General features: G+C 39.1%; 1 pseudogene; it reads left to right on the top strand.

The window, feature by feature from the left end:
- Window positions 1-26,605, top strand: part of LOC100602888 — a 152,836-nt pseudogene that overhangs the window by 59,105 nt on the left and 67,126 nt on the right.

Genomic DNA, 26,605 nt, shown 5'->3' with positions numbered 1-26,605 from the left:
TTTTCAAGGCCTAACTCTGTTTTGAAATAGCCAAATGATTAAAGTTACTTTGGCTTGCATTTTTAGAAAATTTTCTCAGCTTATAATTTGTCACTACTTCTCTAGATATGACCTGGGTCTGTTAAAGTATCTTTTTACCAAATGGACCAATTTTCCAAAAGCCTAACCACATAAGGCTCCCTCTCATCTCTGTCTCTTTTTCTTTCTCCCTATTTCCTTTCCCCCATCTCTCTGCTAATGGTAAGATGTTCCTTTAGTTTTGAGTCTTCAGCATCATGAGAACTGGAAAACACTGCCCTAAGATGTGCTTCGTGCCATCTTAATAAATTAGATAAAGAACTTCATTTACACATTTCCAGGGCACCTGTTCCTAGAGCATCCAGGTGCAATTTCCATTGTCTCTTAACTTTGCAGCCATACCTTGGGCTGAACTTGAAATCTGGGGTGTAGTACTTTTAATCGAAGAAAGTTCTAGAAAGTTTCTTCTGAATGTAGTACATTTTTCTTTGGGACCATGGATTGCATTCTCCAACTTAACAGCCTCCATTTCTTAAATGGCAGTTGTGAGTGTTCTTGCAACAGACCATGGCCACATGAAGATGATGTATTTCCTGGGGAGGATGAGGAAAAGAGAATACTAAAATTTCTAAAAGTATAGACAGCCTGATAGCCAATTTTGGAGTCTGGGTGACATTTTAAATTGGTAATGCTCCTAATTACCCAAACCCTGGGAAACCGTATGGAATACAGCCACAGCTCTAGATTAATATAAGTGAGCACTGTGAACCCATTACTAACAGCATGTTCTCTTAGAATAATGGCACAGTATCTGTGTCATCACAGTGTGATATTGCAGTTAAAATGCACACACACACACACACCCCTTAATATTTCTTGTTTTTTGGCCAATTTTTTCTTCTATAATTTTTTTAACTTTTCTAAATTTTCCAACAAAACATATTACTTTGTTTCCTTGTCAACCGTTGTCTATTGGTATTGCTGTGTTGAAATGTCAGTTTTATAGAAGACGAATGTCAGCAAGCAATGTATGATAATACAAAACATGAGCATGAAGGCAGACATGTTCAGAGTCAACTCTTAGCCTCCCTATTTATTGCCAGCTGAACTTGAGGTGATTGTTCGATGTCTCCGATTTTCAGGGTTTCTTTTTTTTTCCTATTACATGGGCACAGTAATGTTGTCTATTCATATTGTTATTGTGAGGAGGTAAAGCCAAGGAAAATGTCTTGTTCAAAGCTAGTGCCAAAAGATGCTGAGACTAAAAGGCATCAATGAGACAGAAATACAGTAACTTGAAATTTCAATGATCAGGCTGAGATTCAGGCCTTAGCTCCAGCAGTGCTTGGGGAGGGGGGTTGACCACATACCATCCATCCCTTGCATGCAGAGTTAAGTGTTGGCCTTTTTATGCCAGTAAATGGTGGTTTTCTTGATCTAAGATCCAGGTCTGAACACAGAGAGTGGAAGACAAATTTCGTCACTTCACTACCTTCATCTGCTCCTACCCTCCATAGAAACCTTCCCAACTTTATGGAGGGGGCCTGGTATAAAAGCACACCCTTCACTTTTGAATTTTTCAAGACTATCTTCAGTGATTTCTAAACCTGGGTATATCATTCCAAAAGTTATTGGCCACAGTTTTCGTTTGTTTATGCTGATAGAATTGGTGGAGCGAGCTCATTTGTGACACTACTTCTCTTGGCCCTAAGCATCCTCAAAGCAATCCCTGTTACGAAGAAATTATAATAATAGCAATAATTTGTGAAACACCAATTATGTGCCAAGTGCTTTGCATACTTTCATATTATTTAATCTCTAGATCCAATTCTAAGAGTGTTTGTTATTAACCCCATTTAACATGTAAGAAAAACAAGTCTCACAAAGATTCATAACCTTGCCAAGGTAAGGCCACTAGAAACATCAAAGCTAGTGTTTTAATAAGTCTGACCTCAACACCCAAAGCTAGCTTTGTGCCAGTAGCCAAGCCCTTGTTTGTGTTTTCACACTTTTTTTTTGTTTGTTTGTCTTCTTTCCTTTCAGGTGGTTCTAGATGTTGGTTGTGGATCAGGAATCCTGTCATTTTTTGCTGTACAGGCTGGAGCTAGGAGAGTTTATGCAATTGAAGCCAGTTCAGTAGCACAGTATGCTGAGGTAGGAGGTTGTATTTTTTTTTTTTTTTTTGAGATGGGGTCTGGCTCTGTCGCCCAGGCTGGAGTGCAGTGGGGCAATCTCGGCTCACTGCAAGCTCCGCCTCCCAGGTTCACGCCATTCTCCTGCCTCAGCCTCCCGAGTAGCTGGGACTACAGGCACCTGCCACTATGCCTGGCTAATTTTTTGTAGATATATATATTTTTTAGTAGAGATGGGGTTTCACTGTGTTAGCCAGGATGGTCTTGATCTTCTGACCTCGTGATCCCCCCGCCTCGGCCTCCCAGAGTGCTGGGATTACAGGCGTGAGCCACGGTGCCCGGCCAGTGGTTGTATTTTTAAGGCAGTTACTAAGCGCATCTTTAGTACTAAGTCACTCAGGGTACCCAGTGATGGAGTCTTCCAGGAAGGTCATTTAGAATAATTTGTTCTTTTTAACCAGTGATATGGTTTGGCTGTGTCTCCACCCCAATCTCATCTTGAATTGTAGTTCCCTTTATTGCCATGTGTTGTAGGAGGGACCTGGTGGGAGATAATTGAATCATGGGAGCAGTTTTCTCCATACTGTTTCATGGTAGTGAATAACTCTCACAAGAGCTGATGATTTTATAAGGGGAAACCCCTTTTGCTTGGCTCTCATTCTCTCTTGTCTGCCACCATGTAAGACACGCCTTTCGCCTTCCACCATGAAACTGTGAGTCCATTAAACCTCTCTTTCTTTATAAATTATGCAGTCTTAGGTATGTCTTTATCAGCAGTGTGAAAATGGACTAATAAAACCAATTTCTAATTTTTGCTGTATTGGAATGTTACTGGCAATCAAGCCTGATTTACCTGTAGTGATTGATATGAAAAAATTAATTTTTTTAATTGTCATGATACTGAAATTGTAGCAAAACCTTCTCCCTTCCCATCCACTGGGTGGCAGATGGTGCTGGGGCAGAGGAAGGGAGACATGAATGTTTTCTTTAATCATCCGGGTGAGGAGTAATGTTTCACTGCAGCTAGATTTATTTTTTTCTTTTTAAGTGCTGTAATGACAATAGCTGCACCATTCACTTTAAATTTTACTTTTGGTTTAAGGGGCGGTTGCTACATGGTTGTAATAAGAGAAAGAGACAGGTGTCTGTGTTTCGAGGAGCTTTTTAAGATTTCAGGTTCTGATTGGAGGAGAGGGAGAAGATTTGTTTTAAATGTAGTGCTCTGTTATCAGTATGAAATGTGTACAAATATTATAAAATCAGTCAAAGTCAAGAGTCAGGTAATAATGGCTTTCAGTAATATTTGGATGTAATAATAACCCAATCAAGCTGCAGAAATCGGATATGTGTGCACCCCTGTGAACAGGGTAATGCGCTTGTCATTCGTACCTGGAGGAGGCCTGAATTTTAATGAGGGGTAGGATGACAGATAGAAAAGCTTGGCTGCTGCTTCAGATGAGCATCATGAAACCCTCCTCCAGGCCCAGACAACTGGTACCTCTGAGTGATAGTTGGTTTTGGTGTAAGTGAGCAAAGAGGAACCAAGAGACAAGTAGACAACTCTGACATGTTTGGAGGGAAAGATTGTCAGAGCCTAATGGATGGGTAGGTAGCTGTATTCCTTTTCTGCTTCCAGCAAGTCCTGAAGAAAATATTTTCAGTCATTTGTTTCTTTATCAATTCTTAAATGTCATTTTTATTAAATATTGACTACACTCCAAATAATATTTGTAAATATATATACTGTAAAGAATAACAATACAATGAATGTGTGCCTACTTCTCCTTTTAAGAAATAGACCATTAGCATTTTCTTTAAAGGCCCATGTACCTTGTCCTGGTCACATTACTTTTTTGCCCTGAACAGAGGTAGTCACTACTGTGAATTTTTGTTTATCGTTATCTTATTCTTTATACTTTTACCACATATATTTCTATTCCTAAAAACATATCACTTATGAACTTTCCATGAATGGGCTCATAATGTATGCATTCTCCTGCAATTTGCTTTTTTTTCACCCAACGTCGTGTTCCTGAGGGCCATCTTTGTTGATGCACACAGCTGTTGTTTATACATTTTCAGTGCTGTAGAGTGTCTCGTGATATGATATGCCTCAAGTTGTTAGTACTGTTGGCAGACTTTGGATGGCTTACATTATAAAAGTATTATTATGAATATTTTTGCACACAGTCTCCACTGCGTCTTTGCTGAAGTTTCTCAGGCATACACAGGACTGGAATTGTTGGGTCATAGGGTGTGCATACCTTCAACTTTGCTATATAATGCCAAATTGTTTTCCAAAGTGGCTGTGCCAATTTTTATTCCCTCCAGCAGTATAGGGGTGCCATTGTTCTATGTCTTTGTTAGCACTTTGATATGGTCAGACTTTGAAATTTTTGCCAATCTAGTGGTTATGACAGGATCTTTGCGGTTCTGTTTTTTCCACTTGCTTATGACTTTGAACATATTTGCAAGTATTTTGGCCATTTGTGCTTTCTCTTCAGTAAAATGCCTATTCAGGTTTTTGACAATTTTTCTTTTGAATTGTTTGTCTAATTCTAATTTATTTGTAGGAATGAATTCTGTTTTCTAGATATTAATCCTATGTCAGTTATGTATATAGCAAATATCTTCTCCCAGTTTGTACCTTACATTTTCATTTTCCTAATGGCCCTTGTAAGCTTTAGATAGAGAGGTCTAAAAAAGAATAGAGAAGAGAGGGATAAAAATATGTCGAGAGAACTCCATAGATAACAATGCCTCTGCTTAGACATTAGTAGATTTTAAAATGAATTCTTAAGGTGAGGGGTTGCTTAGAACTTTGTTTTAGCTGCTGCTTATTCATTTATTCGTATCTTTACTCAATTGCACTCTACATTTCTGTTGTTGGGCAATACAGGAGAAACAGTAATAATCAAGGTCTCTTCCTACATTCAAAGAGATTTGATTTTTAATAAGGTATTGATCCTGTTGTATCTTATACAAGAGACCAAAAAATAAAATAAAAGAGTGGCATAAATAATTTGGGAGTTTTCTTTCCTTCATATAGTTTGTTTTTCCTATATTTTAAAGTGGTTTGAGATACTTTAGTTACTTTTAAAACCTTAAACATCCAATATCCTTGGATATAGTACTTTAAGGAAAAAGAGGAAGAAATTAGCTAGAGATATTCTCACGTTTCTGAGCCATAATCCTGTCTCCAGCCACAGCAGGTGCAAGTACACTGTGATCGTGCCTGTGAATAGCCACTGTACTCCAGCCTCAGCAACATAGCAAATCCCTATCTCTAATAAGCAAATAAATAAATAAAAACAGCTCAAAGACTACTCAAATTCCCTTTCCCTAGATTCACCTACTGTTTACATTTCACCCTGTTTGCTTTATCATTTGTTCTAGTTTGTCTTCGCACCACATGCAAACATATATTAATATTAATATGTATACACATATGTATATGAACACACATATGTATATGATCACACATGTTTACGAACATATACACACATTTATATGAACATGAATGTATATATGAAAGATACACACATATGTATATGAACACATGAGCACACATGTATATATATGAACACACATGTAAGTATATGAACATATATACATGTGTGTATATGAAAACATACATATATGTCCAGAGATATAGAGACACACATTTTTTTATGGGTCAGTTATATATATCATAGCCATACCCCTTTATCATTAAGCATTTCAGCGTGTATTTCCTAAAAATGAGGCTTTTATGTGACCAAAAGAGAACTTGATTTAAAGCTGAAAAAGAAGCTATATGATGCCTTGCTCATTGAGTCTCTCAGTTTCGGTGGTAAAAGCTGTTTGGGGTGGTCCCAGCATGAGCAGGGAGACTGTCACCATGGTGCTGAGGTGAAAGGAGTCTATACTTAACTGCCTCTTCCCTTCCTTTACCTAGTATTTCTAGGAAGACTTGATTTTTTGGGTAGGGGCAGCTGGGGGACGGAGTCTTGCTCTTTCACCCAGGTTGGAGTGCAGTGGCGCGATCTCGGCTCACTGCAAACTCTGCCTCCCAGGTTCAAGCGATTCTCCTGCCTCAGTCTCCTGGAGGCTTGATTTTTAAAACATTAAAACCAAAGTTCTAATGAATTCCAAAGCATCATAGTTTATCTTTGGTTTTAGCTTCTGTAGGGGATGTGTGTGTTACAGTAATCTTTCTTTTCTACGTACAACTGGGGCAGGGTGGGGACAGGGGTGGCTTTCCAAATGCTGTCAGGGACTGCTGGGAGCCCTTGAAATCCTTGCTCACAAGTCTGTTTTGCTCCTGAGGCTTCCCCTGCATGTGGTCCTAAGAACAGGCTGGTTAAAAATGTATTCAGCACCAACGATTATTAGAATCTTCTCAAAGTGTGCATTTAACAACAGACGGGTCCCTCCTGAAATCCATGGCCTCTACTCTGCCCATCACTCCTGCGTGGGTGTCATGAGATGCTCCCCAGGGACCAAGACCCTTTCACCTTGTGGAGGATGATCTGTACCAGCTCGCGGTTTTTGCTTCTCACACCAACACTCATCTGTATGGTTTGTGGGTGGCAAAATGCGACTGTGAACAGCACGGAAAAGAATTTTACTCTAAGAATAGGCTGATCTAGCAGCTCAGCACACAGTGCATGGTGCTCCTTTCGACCTTTTCATTATTTGCTAATTGAACCAGCAGACATTTAATTCTTTTCTCTGGAGTCTTCATTAAATTTCTCGGAAAAGATAAAATTGCAACAAGAAAGAAAAATTTACAAATTTAACTACCATCTCCTGTCCCTGGATTCTTCTTCATACACCAGCCTTCTAGGCTTTAAGTAAATAGAATATTTTCAATTTGCGTTGAATTCAATTTCAGTTTCACTTAGTAGAACAGCCTGATTTTGTAAGGGTTGGTCCTTGGTAGGCAGGCTGATGCCAACAGCTTCTTATCTGTACGGCAGGCATGTACATGTTTTTGCAGGAGTGGTCACAAGCTTGGCAAGGTGTGGCTACGTGCTCTCACTGTGGGTCCCATGTGACATTTCTGGGTCAGTAATAAGATATCATTCCTGTTTAAGGAACAGGGCAGGACTAAAGGTCTCCTGTGGGTCTCCAAGCTGTGAACCTTCCCACCTCAAGCTGGAAGCTATCTCTTGCTCTTTTTTTTCCTTTTCTTATATACAAAACACAAAGCAAAGTCCCCAAGATTACAGAGACCAAATGGAAAAGAAGTAAGCATTCATCAAATCCGTACAAGTATAAAATCGAGAAAAGGGAATTCCTTAATTTAAATGTATACACAGATAGATGTTACATCTCTCTACCTAAATGAGAAACTCCTTAAAGGGCCACCAGGGTAATAGACAATTAAAGTGAGTGATTATTACTAGATTTTTGTGCTGTAATCAACTTAAACTTACAACAAAGTTCTCTGGCACTCAGATTTAACAATGTTCAGAATCATTATTGGGCCACTTTATAATTAGACATCACTAGTACACAGTTCCTAGATATGCCTCATTAGAATGATTTTTAAGGGTCAGACCAAGTGTTTCCAGATCATGGGGTGGTGGAAGTAAAGGCACATGGAAATGGAACTGTTGTGACATTCCCTCTGTAAAGCAGCTCATCATCTTAAGCTGCTCTGTGCAATATGGTAGCCATCACATACATGTGGCTATTTAAATATAAATTAATTAACAATAAAATTTAAATTCCTAGCTGGGTATAGTGGCTCACGCCTGTAATCCCAGCACTTTGGGAGGCTAAGGCAGGTGGATCACTTGAGGTCAGGCATTTGAGACCATCCTGGCCAATATGGCAAAACCTTGTCTCTACTACAAATACAAAAAATCGGGCGGATTGCCTGAGGTCAGGAGGTCGAGACCAATCTGGCCAATGTGGCAAAACGCTGTCTGTACTAAAAATACAAAAAAATTGCTGGACGTGGTGGCATGTGCCTGCAATCCCAGCTACTTGGGAGGCTGAGGCAGGGGAATTGCTTGAATCAGGGAGGTGGAGGTTGCAGTGAGCCAAAATCATGCCACTGTACTCCAGCCTGGGCACAGAGCGAGACTCCACCTCAAAAAAAAAAAAAAAAAAATAGCCACGTATGGTAGCAAGCACTTGTAGTCCCAGCTACTCGGGAGACTGAGGCATGAGAATCACTTGAACCCAGGAGGTAGGGGTTGCAGTAAGCTGAGATCACACCACTGCCCTCCAGTCTGGGCAACAAAGTGAGACTAAAATAAAATAAAAGTAAAAAATTAAATTCCTTAGTCACCATAGCATTTCTAGTGCTCAGTAGCCACAAGTAGCTATTGGTTATTGCACTGGACAGGAAAGATGTAGAATACGTTTCCATCGGCACAGAAAGTTCTACTGGGCAGCAATGATGGAGACCAGAAGTAGCCAAACTTCACCTTTCTGGCATGTGGTGGCCAGGATGATGGCTGTGTTCACTGCGAGGAATTGGTAGCTGTGGCCAGATTGGTCTGGCTTGACTTTAGGTGAGGCAGGCCTCCATCAATCCTCCTTGCTGTGGACACTGTTTGTCCTCTCATTTATACGTAAGATCTGTCATAGAGCAGCTTCTCTAGGAAACAGACTCAACGTGGAGGTTTGTAAGCAGGAAGTGTATTGGGAAGAGCTCTCAGGAGCCTCACTTCTGGGAAAGTGAAGGAAGCAGGACAGACTGGCCGAGGGAGGAGTTAAGCTGCAATATAGTCTTACTAAAGGACTCAGTCAATCGCACAGGGAGTTCTTGAGCTGGGGTGGCCCTTCAGAGTTGAACCACCTTGAGGCAGGGGACTTTATATTCCACATTTTTTTAATGCACATACACTGAGGAAGAAGTGTGACCTTGGGTAAGGTGGCTCTCCTGGGCAGCACTTAGAACATGACTCACCTGAGAGCCATCATCTGCCAATATTCCCAGCAGTTGGGGAAATGGGTGCCTTGGTCCAGAAGCAAGGATTTTTCTGGTATGCCACAGCATGTGCTTCAAGATCCAGGATTCTGACTTTGGGCTACCAACAGGAAGCTGATGGAGGATAAAGAAAAGATGACAGTAAATCAAAGGAAGAGAATTAGAATGAGGGAGCCAGGAGGATGACACCAAAAGCTTAGGAAAAGCCACAAGGCGATAGGGTATGAGTCCTTTAGTTGTAAGCAAAAGCTTTCTAGAAATTGAATACATCACCTGATCCGATGTAGTCTGTATTATTCTAAGCCCTGGGAGGACCTAGAGCATACAGCTTAAAATCCAGTTGGTTTTCAAACAAATAAAATTCCTGATACACAGTGAATGCCAAGTGCCCATGAATGGCAGAGATGAAACATGGCGTGTCTACACAATGAACCATTCCCATGAGCTGGGGTGGTTAGGGAAGCCTTCAGAAAAGATATGTGACTTCAGATGGATCCTGAAGGATGAGAAGAAATTAAATGTTCCTCTTTTCATTTCTCACATCTTACTGCCAGCAATGAGATTTTTGAAAATGCTTAGGTTCCCATCGGGTTCCCCATCTTAAATGTGTTGATAATGTCTTCATAAATGCTTTGAAGGCCAATTATTGGAAAGGTACTTCTCATTTTCAATCTTGAACACTAGAAAAAGCATTTACTTTGAAGTTTTTCTATATGAATTTATCCTGATTTCAACTCTTTGAGCTAGGGTTTTTCTCCAATTTCTTAAGTGTCTCCAATTGCTAACTTCTCCTTCCTCCTCACTCTCCCACAGACACCAAATGCCTGAGTCACAAGATTCCATCCAGCCTGTCAACACTTTTTATTTTTGCACTGACAATGAAGTTAAAAGGTGGCAATAAGGAATCTGTTAAGGAAACAATAATAAGCATTTGGCAGAGCTGAAGTTTTTGAGTTTTGAGAGCATTTCCACATCTATAAACTCATAGATCTTCAGGAAGAGTCTGTGTGCTGCTTGGAGCAAACAATACCATCCCCACATTACAGTTAAGAAAGAACCTCAGAGAAGGTAGCCATGAAGGTGGGACATGACTTGTGAAAACAATTCCTTGCTGCTTCCTTCTAGAATGTTCAGGTAAGCAGGAACTGGTGGTTCCCTTGAAAGTAAAGAAGTGAATGTGTTTGACTAGCACCTACCCCTGTAGATTGTTCATTCAGGAAGCAAGAGAAAAACCATCTTTCACTTACCAAGCAACCTATTGTGAAGCACTTAAACACGGAGACAGTTCTACCACCCAAAAAGGAACCCTGCTCCATTGGCAAATTCAGCTAGTAACACATTTAGAGGAGGAGTTTAAAGTAATCCATGTGGAATGTCCCCCTGTTTGCCACAAAGCCTCATCCAAGAACTAAAGAGCCTTCTCATAGCTAGATTGGTGATTGATGAGGAAAGAAGAAAACTTGGGAGAGAATATCCATGTGTCTTCACCTCACTTGACATTCACATCCCTGTAGGGTAGATCCTAAATACCTTTGCAAGGATTCAAATTGAGGGTGGGTTCTGGAATCAGACAGTGTGATGTTATATTCCTGCCCCTATGACCTAATGGCTGTGTGACCTTGACAAATGTATTACATTTCCTATTGCTGCTGTAAAAAATTAACGCAAACAGTAGCTTAAAAAAATACAGTTGTATTACCTTACAACTCTGGAGGTCAGAAGTCAGAAATGGGTCTCATGGGGCTAAAATGAAGGTGTTGCAGAAATCTGTTCCTTCTGGACGCTGTAGGGGAGAATCAGCTTCTTGCCTTTTCCAGCCTTTAGAGGCTGTCCACATTACTTGGATCGTGGCTACATCACTCTGACTTTTGCTTCCATTATCACATCTCCTTCTCTGATTCTGACCCTACTGCCTCCCTCTTATAAGGACTCTTGTGACTGTTTTGGACCCTTCTAGATAATCTAAGATAATCTCCCCATTTCACCATTTTTAATAACATCTGCAAAGTCCCTTTGATATGTAATATAACAATGCACAGTTTTCAGGAATCAGGATGTGGACATCTTTGGGAAGCCATTATTTTGCCTACTACACAAGTTACTTGACCTTTCCCGACCTTGTTTTTTTTAACCTATAAAACTGTAGATAACAATAGTCCCTCATAAAGATATTATAAGGATCGAATAAGAAAACCCATACAAAATTAGCACAGTGCCTGTCATTCTCTAGCTAGTGCTATTATTGTCATCACGGTGATCATCGACGTTATTATGGGGCCTCATTTCATCCATATCTCTGTATAAATTAACCAAACAAATATCATGGAAGGAGGATCACTAGGCAACAGTGGGGAGGACAGGGCCAGGCAGAGCACATTTTTTTCAAGAGCATGTTGTTTCAATTGCATGTTGAAATGTCCTTTGTCACTGCTTTTTAAAACCCAAACATTACAGATGCTGAGGATGTACTTGTTTCCCAACTCTTCTCATAGCATCTAAAGACTTGGCAGGGCAGTGTCTTCAGCAGCTCTCTGGTATCCGATTCTCAGGAAAAATCCACAGTTGTTCCTAAGTTCTTTCTCCACTTGCTTCTTCTCTTGCTCACCCCAGTCTACTCAGTTCTCCTTGGTTGGTCTCAGTATTGGCAACTGTTCAGAAGGAACACAACTCTTTAGCAGCGGGGAGAAATACAATGGCTCTCAAGGAGGTGCACTAGAATCCCCTGAGGGGCTTTTAAAACACAGATTGCTGGGGCCCATCCCCAGAGTGTCTGATTCAGTAAGTATGGGGACTCACTTGAGAATTTGCATGTCTAATAATGATGCTTCTGGGATCACACTTTGAGAACCACTAGGATTATATAACATTGAAACTGAAACAACCCGTAAAAATGATTTACCACAGTGCAATTGAAAGATGCACCAAGTCCCTTCTGCGACTAAGTTAGAGAGGTAAGGGAGCTTGAACTTCAACAGCAAACCTACCTCCCCAAAAACTTCTATCATGAGAACAACACCCCTTCTATCTGTTTTACTTTTTGGGCTTCTGGATTAACTTTTGCTTGCAGAAGGAGATCAAGAAAAACTTTAGAAGCTGAGACCCAATTTCCTCAATTAACAGAGGGAGCCTAGAGAAGTTAAGTGGTTTGTCCAAATCCACAGTTGCTTTTCCTTTTTCTATAGTATCAGCGCCCCCAATATTCACTATTGAAACTTAATCTCCATTGTGATGGTATTGAGAGGTGGGGAAGACCTTTTAGGCAGTGATTAAGTCATGAGGGTTCTGCCTTTATGAATGTATTTGCGCCGTAGAAAAGGGCTGGGGATAACTAGTTTAGGGTGTTCCCTTTTGCCCTTTCATTTCTTTGATGCATGAGGACACTGTTCATCCCCTTTTGCCCCTATCCATCCCTTCCACCATATGAGGACACCTAGACAGAGCTAACTTTGTAAAATGGGCCTTCACCAGACACCAAACCTGCAGCACCTGGATCTTGGACTCCCCAGACTCCAGAACTGGGAGCAATAAGTTTCCTTATATTCAGTTTCAGGCATTTTGTATAAGCAGCACAAACAGACTAAGACACCTTCCCTCCGCCATGGGAAGTTGTTCTGGTTTCCAACATTGACATATCTGTCATTTCAGTATTTAAACCACAATTCAAGCAACTTCCTTAGCTCACTTTGCAGCTTCTGAAATCTACTTTTCTTAAGCCAAAGTCTTTCTCTCAGCCACCTACCTTCTTCTTTCAGTTCTCTCCTTACCCATCTGCTCCTAGAAGCCACTATTGTGCATTGCTGTCATGGGGCCCTATTTAAGGACCCATTTCATTCTGGGCATTAGAGGAAAGAAGCAGCATGTTTAGAGAAAATGCTTGTTGATCTAAAGCATTTTTCTACTGCAGCAGCCACACATTCCAGGGAGATTGTGATTAGGCCACATGTTTTCTTGGCAAGAAAAGAAGGAACGTTGGGACAGACTATAATTTAAGTACACTAAATAATTGATATGGCTTCAATGGCTGGAGGAATACTAGGGTCCTTGGTCTCACGCCAATTTAGATAAAACAAGATGGATACATATGGAGTGGTTTTAAGGAGCAGAGAGTTTATTAGGCAAGAAGAAGGAAGAAGAAAACAGCTCCCCTGTACAGAGACAGAGAGAGGGGAAACCTCATGTGCGGTGGAAAAGTGATTGCTCATATTGGGATGCTGTAGGAGGCGGTGTCTGGTTTGCATAGGGCCCAGGGGATTGGTTTTGATGAGGTGTGTCATTTATGTAGCCCGTGAAAAACCTGCCCCTCCTACCTAACCCCTTTAATGTGCAAATATGAGTCGCCATGATGTTCTGAACACATGGTGTTATTTGGAGGTGGCCATGACTCTTGGCACACATGGTGACAAGAAGAAGGCAGGAATCGCCATATTGGGTGGACCACTTCTAATGGCCAGGATTTGCATATCAAATCTTGCCAGCCTGGCCCTTCAAGCCATTTTCTGTTAGAAAATAAATGGTTTGGGTGTTGCTTTTATTAAAAGAAAAAGCCTTTACAGGAACTCCTTTTGCCCTTTCTATCTGCCTAAAAATTATTTCTGAATAATTCCTGTATTATAATGAAACTAAAAAGCATTCAGATGGTTGATTACTAATTATTGCTAACAATGTCTTGGAACTCTTTTCACCCTAGCAGGGAATTGGCCTCACAGCCCCTCAACTTTTCCTTTTCCAGCTGGGTACCTCAAGAGTTTTATCCTATATGTACAAGTTGCTGCAAGAGAGAGAAAAACAGGATCAGTGAGTTTGGGTGTATGAGACTTTTCAAGACTAGATCAACATCTGAAAAGCAAAATCAGTCAGATCAACAGGTTGGCACCTGTGCAATGCCAAGTATTCACGTCGACTCCATATTTTCCACGGAACTGATGAACCCTCTTTTGCTCTGGGCGGAGGGTTTTGCCGTCATGTGGCCACAGATTGGTGTCCAATCTTGCTCTTTTATCTACTGCAGCTGAGAAAATGATAACTGGTTTTGCCACCTGGGTTACTTTTTAATGATCTGAAAGACCACAAGGAGCCAGCATTTCTTTTGTGCAGTTCCTCATTCAACAACCTAATAGCTATCTGAAATGCACTTTCTTGAAAAGAAAAAAGTCTCCTCCTCTCAGGCAGAAGCAATAATACCGCATGATTCTCTGATTAAACTATCACACTGCGCATATTACGGGGCATCTGACCTGCTTGAAACTGACTTTCTGCTGAGGTTTCTTGGTATTTGCACTGTTGTTTTTCTGCTGACAAGCCGTCAAATGACAGATGAGTGTCCCTAAACTTTAGTGTGAATGGCAAGTAAAGTGCCCAAGAAACTGCTGGGGCCCAGCTGCCTCCTGGGCAATGCTGGAAGGGGAAATGTGTTTTTCTTCAGGGGCACCCTCTGTGCAAACAAACTTCAATCACAGGTGAAACCAAAGCTGTCACTACAGGGTGCAACACTGGAGCAAAAACACGCTGCATAGTCTCCTCACTACCCCAGTGGACAGGCAGCCTCTGCTAGCACCTACCAAAGTTAGAAGTAAAAGCAAGAAAATCATTCTTTCTTCTCCCTAAACTCCTTAAAAATATAACATTTTAAACTCTAAAACCTTCATGCTGTAGTATCTGAAAAAACAAATTCGTAAGTACTGTGGCAGCTGGCACTTAAGGCAGTGACCTGGACATTACTGTGTATATCTCCAAGGGTTTTGTTGTGTATCATGACCAGCGAACATTTGGGGCAATCCTGCCAATATATATATATAGTGATTTATTTTGGAAGCTATATGTGTATTACCGTATTCACACTTTATGTATGTTAGAAGCATTCTCCAAAGTTAAAATGATGAGATGCCACTGTATACCCATGAATAGCTAAAATTTAAAAGAATGACAATAAGCAAGTAGACAAGGATATGGGGCCAGTGGAAGCCTCATGTATTGCTGGTAGAAATAGAAAATGACACACTTTCAAAACAGCTGGGCAGTTTCTCACAAAATTAAACATCCACTGCCCTATGACCCAGCAATTCTACTCCTTTGTGTTTCCCTAAGAGAAATGAACATTTATGCCCACACAAAGATTTGTACTTGAAAACCTGGAAACAACCCAAATGCCTATTAACAAATGAAAGAATAAACCAGTTGTGGTGAATCTAAACAATGGAATATTGTTAAGCAACAAAAGTGAACTATCTATGCACATAACAATATAGATGAATCTTAAAAACATCATGCCAGTCAAAAGAAGCGTATACTGTATGGGAATCATTTGTATTAAATTCTAAAACAGGGAAAACTAATCTACAGTGACAGAAAGCAGATCAGTGGTGGCTGAGGGATGGTGGATGGGTAAAGGGGGGTGGCATGAACTGTGAAGAGGCATGTAGGAAGTTTGAGGCGGACAGGTATTTTCTATATCTTGATTGTGGTGGTGGTTACATGGATATATATAGTTATTAAAACATTGAACTATACACTTGAAATTAGTGTTTCATTATATGTAAATCATACCTCATAAACATGATTTGAAAAAACAAAAGTAAACTTCTGGTCAACATGTACTTCTAGTCATCCATGTTGTAGCCTGTGTCGGTATTAGTGCAATAATATAAAAAATAAAAGGATTTAAAGAGGGAGAAAATATAAGAATAAAATAACAATATTTTAAAAATCAATAGATTTCACTAATGGCACACAAAAACCTATAGTGTTATGTAATTTAACATATTGATCGACTGGTGATATTATGATTTAAAGATCTGGTTGCATGTTAAGTTTATTTTGACACTTGGTTATAAGGGCTGTTGCAGCTGCTAAAAAACAAACATCAGTTATACAAATCCAAATGGAAGAAAAGTAAACTAGTTTGAGCAAAGTAAATAAAAATATTCAATTTTCAACCCATCCACCATTATGCAAAACATGTGAAATTCAGTTAATACATTTCTCTTTGCCCTGATGTCAGTCAGAGGCTCTTACAAATGAATCAGGATGTGTGGCATTTTTACATTTTTAAGAAATAGATTTAAAATTATTTATTCTTTTGGAAGATTGTTTTTAAGTTATAAAATTATATTGCCAAGTTTTTAAAATTTGCAGATATAAGGTTTTTATATCATTTTTAGCAACAAAACCATATAACAGTGAAATATTCCAATGAGCCACTTTCAAAATGTTCTTTCCATAGCATGAGTTTCTTTTGAAAAATAGTTCCTCTTGCATTCATTACTAAAAAAGTCATCATTTCAGAATGGCAAAATAAGCTTATTTTTTCAAAAATACTTCCTGGATGGGATAATTTTGACAGCTACTTGTCATTACAGAGACTTTCAACTCTTACCTTTAACAAGAAAATTCCATGATTGATTTGTAAGTGGAGCTAACTCTCCTAAATACTTTGCTATTAAACAGCCAGTAAAAGTCCATTCCTGAAAAGATTTTCAAGGACATCTACATGTTATTCCAAACTACTATAAACAGTCTACTATCTCTTAAAGGCCATTGTTTCAACATTCTTGTTGTAATAAAGGACACACACCATGAAATTTACCATCTTAACCATTTTAAGTGTACAGTTCGGTGATAATTACTACATTCATGTTGTTGTGCAACCATCACCACCATCCATCCACAGAACCTTTTTCATCTCACAAAATGAAACCTCTCTGTCCATTAAACAGTAAGTCACTATTCCTCTTCCTCTCAGCCCCTAGTAACCACTGTCTGTATAATTTTGACTACTGTAGGTACTTCATATATGTGGTATCATATAGTATTTTTCTATCTGTGATTAATTTATTTCACTTAGAATAATGTTCTCAAAGTTAATCCATGTTGTAGCATGTGTCAGAATTTCCTTGCTTTTTAAGGCTAAACAATAATCCATTTTAGGTATATGCCACCTTTTACCTATTCATGCATCTGTTGATGAACACTGTGGTTGCATCTTAGTCCATTTTATGCTGCTGAGGTTCTTTCTGCTCAACATGTGGAGACTAGGTAATTTATAAAGGACAAATTTATTTCTCATAGGCCTGGAGCCTGGTAAGTCCAAGATAAAGGTGCCAGTATGTTTGGTTGTCTGGTGAAGGCTACATCCTCTGGAGGGGAGAAACACTGTGTCCTCACGTGGTGGAAGGCAGGTGGAAGGACAAATGAGCTGAATACTGCGTGAAATCTCTTTTATAAAGGCTTTAATCCCATTCACAAGGGAAAGGTCCTCATGGCCTAATCACCTTGTAAAGGGCCCACCTGTTAATACCATCCCAACTGAATTATAGAGGGCACACATTCAAGTCATAGCAGGTTGTTTCACAGTTTCACCTATATGAATAATGCTGCTATGAACATGGGGGTAGAAATATATCTTCAAGATTGTGCTTTCAGTTCTTTTGGGCATATACTCAGATATGGAATTGCTGGATCATATGGTAATTCTACATTTAATTTTTTGAGGAACTGCCATATTGCCTTCAACAACAGCTGTATCATTCCCACCAACAGGGCACAAGGGTTCCAATTTTCCCACATCTTCACCGACACTTGTTATTTTCTTTTTTATATATATCCATTCCAATTGTGGTTTTGATTTGAATTTCTCTAATGACTGGTAATGTTGAGCATCTTTTTATATGCTTAGTGGCCATTCCTATATCTTCTTGGGAGAAATGTCTATTCAAGTCCCTTGCCTTTGCTGATTGTGTTCATTAGTTTTAACAGGTTTTTGTAGAATACTTAAGATTCCTACATAGAAAGTCATATTTTCTGTGAACAGAGATCATTTTGCTTTTTTACTTCCAATTTGTATGTTCTTTGTTTCTTTTTATTGTCAAACAGTATGTTAGGACTTCTAGTACTATATCGAATAGAAATGATGAAAATGGGCATCCTTGCCCTGTTCCCTGTCTTAGAAGAAAACCTTTCAGTCTTTCACCACTGAGTATGATGTTTGCTATGGGATGTTGATATATGGCTTCCATTATGCTTTCCTTCTATTCCTGTTTCTTGAGTGTTTTTATCATAAAAGAGTGTTGAATTTTGTCAAATATTGTTTCTGCATCAGTGTAGATGATCACATGGGTTTTCTCCTTTTTATTCTGTTATAATAATATGGTGAATTATTATACGTTGATCAGTTTTCTTATGTTGAACCACCCTTCCACTCAAGGAATAAATCTCACTTGGTTGTGTGTTTTAATATGCTGGTGAATTTTGTTTGCTAGTATTTTGTATTGTTGTATCAGACCAGGATCAATGTCCATGATACTGGTTTATTTTTCTTGTTCTATTTTCTTGTGGTTTTTTGTCAGGCTTTGGCATTCAGATAATAGTAGCTTCATAAACTGTGTTATGAAGTGTTTCCTCCTCTTCGGTGTTTTGGAAAACTTTGAGAAAGATTGCTCTTAGTTCACCAGTGAAGCCATCTAGTCCAGGGCGTATTTTTGGTCAACGATTTTTTATTGCTAGTTCAATCTCCTAACTAGTTATAGGTCTACTCAGATTTTCTATTCCTTCATGATTCTGTCCTTGTAGATTTTATGTTTGTAGGAATTTGTCTATTTCATCTAGGTTATCCAATTTGTTGCCATATGTTTGCTCATAGTATTCTCTTATAATACTTTATATTTCTATAAATTCAGTAGTAATATACCAATTTCATTTCTGATTATAGTAACTTGAGACTTCTTCTTTTCTTTTTCTTAGTGTGATGGTTATTATTGAGTGTCAACTTGATTGGATTGAAGGATGCAAAGTATTGTTCCTGGGTGTCTCTGTGAGGGTGTTGCCAAAAGAGATTAACATTTGAGTCAGTGCGGAGGGAAAGGCAGACTCACCCTCAATTTAGGTGGGCACCGTTTAATCAGCTGCCAGCATGGCTAGAATAAAGCAGGCAGAAGGAGGTGGAAAGAGCAGACTTGCTGAGTCTTCTGGCCTTCATCTTTCTGCCACGCTGGATGCTTCCTGCCCTCAAACACTGGACTCCAAGTTCTTCAGCTTTTGGACTCTTAGACTTACACCAGTGGTTTGCCAGGGTTCTCAGGCCTTTTGCCACTGAAGGCTGTACTGTCAGCATCCATACTTTTGAGGTTTGGGGACTCAGACTGGCTTCCTTGATAGCCTATTGTGGGACTTCACCTTGTGATTATGTGAGTCAATATTCTTTAATAAACTCCCCGTCATATATACATCTATCCTATTAGTCCTGTCCCTAATAGGATAGATGCTATTGCTCTCCAGACTGGGTGACAGAGTGAGACCCTGTCTTAAAAATAATTCCCTCTTTGTCTTTGGTTTTCCACAGCTTGATTATAATGTGTCTCAGTGTGGGTCTCTTTGAGTTCATCTTATTTGGAGATGAACCCTGACTAATACAGTCAGTCTAGATAACAATTTGTCAATTTTGTTGATCTTTTTAAAGAACCAAATTTTTTATTTTGTTGATTGTCCTCTATTGTTTTTCTATTATCTATTTATCTCTGCTATAATCTTTATTGTTTTTTATTTTATTTTTATTTTTTGCTAGCTTTAAGGCTAGTCCTTCTTTTTCTAGTTCCTTGTCATTAAGGTAGGTTGTTGATTTGAGATTTTGATTGTTTTTAATGTAAGAATATATAGCTATAAATTTTCCGTCAGCATTGGTTTCACTGTATTTCATAAGTTTTGGTATGTCATGTTTTCATTTTCTTTCATCTCTGATTGTTTTCTACTTTTCCTTCTGACCTTTTTTAAATCCATTGGGTGTTTAAGATGGTGTTCTTCAATTTGCTCAAATTTGTGATTTTCTTGTTTTCCTTTGATTATTGATTTCTAACTTTATATCATTGTGGTTGGAGAAGAAGCTTTGTATAATATCTCTATTTTTAAATGTTTGAGACTTAATTTGTGACATAACATCTGGTGTATACTGGAGAATGTCTCATCTCCACTAAAGAATAATATGTATTCTGTTGGTGGGTAGAGTGTTCGGCATATGTATGTTAGAGCTAGTTGGATTATTGTGTTGTTCAAATCCTCTATTTCCAGCTTTGTCTCCACTCCTTTTAATTCACTGATGTCACTAAATTACATCCTTGTTATATTAATTTGTTTGATTATGACAATAACTCACAATGTATATACATATTAAGCCATCACGTTTTATATATTAAATACCTGCAATTTTTGTCAATCATACCTCAATAAAGCTGAAGGGGATGCAATCATCCCCTTCCCATTTAATGTAATTGTAATGATTACCATTACATTGTTGTGCGTCAAAAACATAAACTAGGCCAGGCGTGGTGGCTCATACCTATAATCCCAGCACTTTAGGAGGCCAATGTTGGCAGATTGCTTGAGCTCAGGAATTCAAGACCAGGCTGACCAATGTAGTGAAACCCCATCTCTACTAAAAATACAAAGACTAGCCAGGCATGGTGGCAGGCACCTGTAATCCCAGCTTCTTGGGAGGCTGAGGCAGGAGAATCACTTGAGCCTGGGAGGTGGAGGCTGCAGTGAGCCAAGATCATGCCACTGCACTCCAGGCTGGGTGAAAGAGCAAGACTCCATCTTAAAAAACAACAACAACAAAACATAAACTAGAAATTGTTTTTTAAAAGTTAATTATCCTCTTAAATCATGTAGAAGACGAAAAGTAGAGTTACAACTATTGTTAAAACAACACTAGCTTTTATAAGTGTCCATGTATTTACCTACATTGATATGTTTTTCTTCATACAACTTTGTGCCCCTGTCTAATATCTTTTCATTTTAACCTGCAAGACCCCCTTTGGATTTCTTGTGGGACGTGTCTAGGGGTAACAAATTCCCTCAGCTTTTGTTTATCTGAGAATGTCTTGATTTCTCCCTAATATTTGAAGGACAGATTTTTTTGGGTATAAAATTCTTGGTTGACAGTTTTTTTTATTTTTAATTTTAGCACATTAAATATATCCACCAATGCCTTCTGGCCTGCAAACTTTCTCATGAGAAATCTACTTGTAATCTTATTGATGATCTATTGTATGTAATGAGTCACTTCTCTCTTGATTTCTTTTCTTTTCTTTTTTGTTTTTGTTTGTTTATTTGTTTGTTTGAGACAGAGTCTTGCTCTGTCACCCAGGCTAGAGTGCAGGGGTGCCATCTCGGCTCACTGCAACCTCCACCTCCCAGGTTCAAGCAATTCTCCTGCCTCAGCCTCCCAAGTGGCTGGGATTACAGGCATGCACCACCATGCTCAGCTAATTTTTGTATTTTTAGTAGAGATGGGGCTTCACCATGTTGGCCAGGTTGGTTTCAAACTCCTGGCCTCAAGTGATACACCCACGTTGGCTTCCCAAAGTGCTGGGATTACAGCTGTGAGCTGCCATGCCTGTACCCTCTTGCTGCTTTCAAGACTTTCTCTTTGAGACTGGGTGCAGTGGCTTACATCTGTAATACCAGCAGTTTTGGAAGCTGAGGTGAGTGGATCACCTGAGACCTGGTCTCTACAAAAAATACAATAATTAGGCACATGCCTGTAGTCCCAGCTACTTGAAAGTCTGAGATGGGAGGATTGACTGAGCCTGGGAGTTCAAGGCTGCAGTTAGCTGTGATCATGCCATTGCCCTCCATCCTGGGTGACAGAGTGAGACCCCGTCTTAAAAAAATTCTCTCTTTGTCTTTGATTTTCCGCAGTTTGATTATAATGTGTCTCAGTGTGGGTCTCTTTGAGTTCATCTTATTTGGAGTTTGTTGAGCTGCTTGGATATTTATATTCATATCTTTCATCAAATTTGGAAAGTTTTCTATGATTTATTTTTCAGATAATCTCTCCATCCATTTCTGTTTCTCTTTCTGAACTCCATCAGTGCCCACATTGGTCTGCTTGAGGGTGCTCTATAGGTCCCTTAGGCTTTATTTTTGTTCAACCTTTTCCCATTTTGTTCTTTAAACTTCATAATTTCAATTGTCCTATCTTCGAGTTTGCCAATTCTTTCTTTGGCTTGCTTCAATCTGCTTTGAATCCCTCTAATAAATTTTTTATTTCAGTTGTTGTGCTGTTGAGTTCTAAAAATTTTTTTGGTTTCTTCTTGTTTTCCCCATCATTTTACTGATATCTCAGTTTTGTTCATACATTTTTTTTTATTTTCTCCATTTCTTCTTTAGTTTTTTGAGCATCTTTAAGACAGTTGCTTTAAAGTCTTTGTCTTGTATGTCTGTTTCTAGTTTTTCTTGGGGACAGAAATTGTCCCCAAGAAACTGAACATTTGAATTTAATAGTGTGGTAGTAGGAAATCAGATTATGCCCTTTCCCCAGGGTTTGCTGTTTTTAAAATTTGTGTTTTTTTATTATTTTAATCTGTCTCCATACCAAGAATCAGCCTGAAGTGTAAACTTTCACTGGGCATGTGCAGTAACTTACTAATTTCCCCTGTGTATGCAGATGCTTTTGAATGCCGTAGTCTTTAATGTCTGACCCCCAAAAGGGGAAAATAGAAAAATGATGGAAATCAGGGTGTCAACCTTTGAAATCTCCTGGAAGTTTTGGAGAGAGAAGCTTATGAAAATTGGAAGGAAGGGGCCACAGTGACTGCCTGCCTCTGTGTCTGCACCTCCATAATCAGAAGCAAAAACCAATTATGAGAACATAGAACCCTGATATTTGGAGGACAGAGTTTTTATTGCTCACCCTTGCTCCCACAGGCTGCATAAAAGGTTCTTCAGTAACACTTGCACAGCTGCCTGCTACTAGGCTGGAGGTAGGGAATGGATAGCTGTTGCTAAGCTAAAAGTTCCAACTGACCAAAATTAACCACAATTTACCATCTAAGCCTCCTCCTGGAAATTGCAGGTCTTCAGTTTACACCAGAATTTTAATTTAGTTACATAAAGCAGATTTTGCCTGTGCAATTATTTTCTAGGTGGGGACATTGGATTCATGGTGCTTCCTACTTCTTCATCTTTCAAAAATTCTCTTGAATATAAAACTAACCACATCATATAGTCCCCCATGGACTTGTAACCTTAACTTCTTATCTCTAATAACGTGATGCTGTGAATAAATATCACATGTAGAGCTGTCTCTACAACTTTCTCTTTGTGTGAGTTTTTCAGAATTTCCATCAAAGTCATTGCTCTATCAGTAGTTACGGTTATACAGTTTTCCCATGAAACACTGAGTTTACTAAAGCTCATGAGGTCTTCTTCCAGAACTCCTTCATTTAGTTGATTGACAAAAAGCAGTTGTTCTTATATTTGTTATTGAAACAAATTTTTCTTAAGAAGATCTATACTCAGTACAAATATATATATCAAACCTCCCACATAACTTATTTTTGAATTTTTCTAAAATCATCAATAATGCTTTCTCTGCATCATCAATAATATTTGCTGACAAATGAATTTATTTCTGTTTTTTGCCACATTGATTCCATGTATTATTTTAGCCATTTTTACTACTACAGGGAGAACAAGCATTTCTCATTGATATTTGGCTTGTTATCTTTTTTTATTATGTAAGGAATATCAAAACTGGCTTATAAAGTTTGGGGAAATTTTATGAAGAATTGAACTGAGTAATACAAAACTTTCAACATTGCTTTAAAATCGTAAAAGTTTGTCTTCGTATCTCAGATGATAAGTTGTTTAAATGTCTTGCAAATTCTGATGATTTTTAGTGGCACAATATATACCCTTAAGCTAAAATTTGTTGTTAATGATATTTAGTGTAAATATATATTTCAAATAAGTTTTTTGTAATATCAAATATTTTCAACTGTATTCTTGTGACAGATATCCATGATCTTTGTATCAAAATGGGCCTAAGAGCCAATAAAAAGGGCCAACTCTGCCATTTTCTTATTGTTGCTTACTTTTGTATTATGACTACATAGATATGTCTTAGATGTTTTTGAGCCAGAAAGAGGGTAAATAAAGTGCTATGAAGGAAATGGGTGCCTAGTGCACCTCAATTTGCTTTGTTCCCCCACCGAGGCTGCCAGCTTTTTATTGGCAATATAATACAAACATGAAGAGTATAAGCTTGAAGTAAGTGTCTGGGTATCATTTATTAGCTCTGTGGTCCTGCAAAACTGCTTAACCTCTTGCTCTTTGGTTTCCTTATCTGTAAAATGAGGACAATAATAGTGCAGCCTTATCATCAACTCCTTTTCCTCTTTCTCCATATTCGACACATCAAATCTAATAAACTCTACCTTTAAAACATACCCAGAATTCAGCCACTTCTCAAGCCCTCTACCATTCCCCTTCAGGCTAAGCTATCTCCTACCTAAAATACTAGAGGAGCCTCCTAACTAGTCTACTTGCTTCATTCCTTGTTCCTCTTATTCTGTTTTCCACAAAACAGCCAGATAAATTCTTTAAAATATAATTTAGGACCTGACACTTTTGTTCTGGAACTTTCTGGTGGTTTCCCATTCTAATCTGGATAAAATCCAGAGTCGTTGCTGTAGCCTGCAAAGCCATTCATGGTTGACCATCCATTCCTTCTGTTTACTCTCACGCTTCCCTCACTCACTCTGCTCCAGCATTTCTGGCCTTATTGCTCTTCTCAAACACAGCAAGGACACTTCTACCACATGGACCTTGCTGTAACTGTTCCCTTTTCTAGAAAAATTCTTCCCCCAGGTAGCCACAAGCCTAGCATTTATTCCATTCAGTTCCCTTCAAATGTTCACTTAGAAGGTCTTCTCTAATCACTCTATGTAAAGAAGAATCTCCCTTTGGATCATTCTCTTTTCCTTTATCTTGCTTTATTTTTATTAATGGCACTTTTATATCGAACACATCTCAAATCAATACTCTGCTCATCTGTCTCCTACCACTAGCCCACTGGTTCTCAATTTTGGATGACTTTGCCTCCTGGAAGACATTTGGTAATGTCTGGAAACATTTTTGTTTGTCACACTGAGGGAAGGAGTAGAGGCCAGACATGCAGTTAAGCACCCTAAAATGCTCAGAGAAGTTCCCTACAGAAAAAAAAAATTATCTGGTCCAAAATATCAATATTGAGAAGGCCAGCTGTCGGGTTCGGCAGCATGAGAGTGGGAACCTGGTCTATGTTGTCCCTGGTGTTTACAACCTGGCACATAGGAGGTCCACAATACATTTCCGTTAAGTAGCTGAATCAGATGAGAATATGGTAAAGAATTTAGTACAAAATCTGGCAACTATTTCTTTTAACACTCAACAAATATTTATTGAGTTTTACAATGTGCCAGACACTGCACTAACTTCTTAGGACAAAACATTAAGCAAAACATCCTAGGCCCCGGTTCACATAAAGGTTGCCTCTTACTGGATGTTAATATTAGTTGTTATTAACAGTGTTATCACTTTAATTTACATCAGTCATCCTAGCTCTACCCAGGATTTGCCATGAGACCAGGGTTTTTTGTTTTATTTTGCTTTGTGTTTTGATAGGATTCTTATTTTTCAGAGATGCACTGGAAGACTTTGAGAGTAGGTTTGCCAGAAGCAGCTTGGTATGGTGTAAATAAGAACTGTAGAATTTGAAATCAAATAAGCTAGGTCGATAGTGGGGTAGCACTTAGTATAGGTGTTATCAGTCAGGATAGGCAAGGTCTGCTACACATCAAAGGTCTTCAACTTCTTAGGCCTAAAGCCCATTTTTTGCTCACATACATGCCCATGCCTATGGCTTATTTTACTGACTAAAGCAAGTCATGTGGCTCAGACTGATGTGAATGGGGCAAGAACGTATGATTTTACCTGGGGGAAGGGAAGAGAATATTTTTAGACGATGGGAAAACCATATGGTTTTTTCATCTTCAAAAATCTGTCTGATTTTGTAAAATCTATTGGCTAGATATTTGGTTGCAAATCCCAGAAAGGTATGTTGGCTTAGAAAAAAGAAAATGTACTGGCTCATGTAACCAGGCAGTCTAGAGAGGGAGTGGTTAGCAACTCAAATGAGTTTTTCTCCCCAGCCCCGCACCTCTCCCCCTACCTTGCTATTGAGAAAGAGGCTCACTGCGCAACACACATAGGAGCCACTACTGCAGCACCGACTTTCGAGAAAAACAAAGGTGGGGATGGGGGTTGTATTGCAAGGTGACTAGCAAGCAAACAGGAGGCAACAGTCAAATCTGTCTCCCCAGTCTAAGGGTGGGTCAAGCTTTTATGGGATTTCTAACCAGTTCTAGGTAATACCAATGTAGCCAATCTGCCAGGCTGATGGTGTTAGCAATCAGAAGGCACGTGCCCAGGCAATTTTGTCTCTGTATCATCTGTAACAACTTAAGCAATAGTTAATTGGTTTGAGCTGGTCCTGTGGTTACAACCTTAGCTCTGTCTCCTTCTCTCTCTCTTGGATTCATTCTTTTACTACAGACAGTCCATCTACATGTGGAGGAGATGACTGACAATCTCTGAATAACATCCTTTCAGATCCATGACTCAGAAAACAAGCCATCTTCTCCTCCACATCTACATTGAAGAAAATCTGGGGAAGGATTTTGATGAGCCTTGCTGCCTACCGTCCCAGTCATTATTG

The sequence above is a fragment of the Nomascus leucogenys genome, chromosome 1a (assembly GCF_006542625.1).
Source record: "Nomascus leucogenys isolate Asia chromosome 1a, Asia_NLE_v1, whole genome shotgun sequence".
Taxonomy (NCBI): Eukaryota; Metazoa; Chordata; class Mammalia; order Primates; family Hylobatidae; genus Nomascus; species Nomascus leucogenys.
The sequence above is the reverse complement of the archived record's forward strand: the minus strand, read 5'-3'. Positions and strand labels throughout refer to the sequence as shown.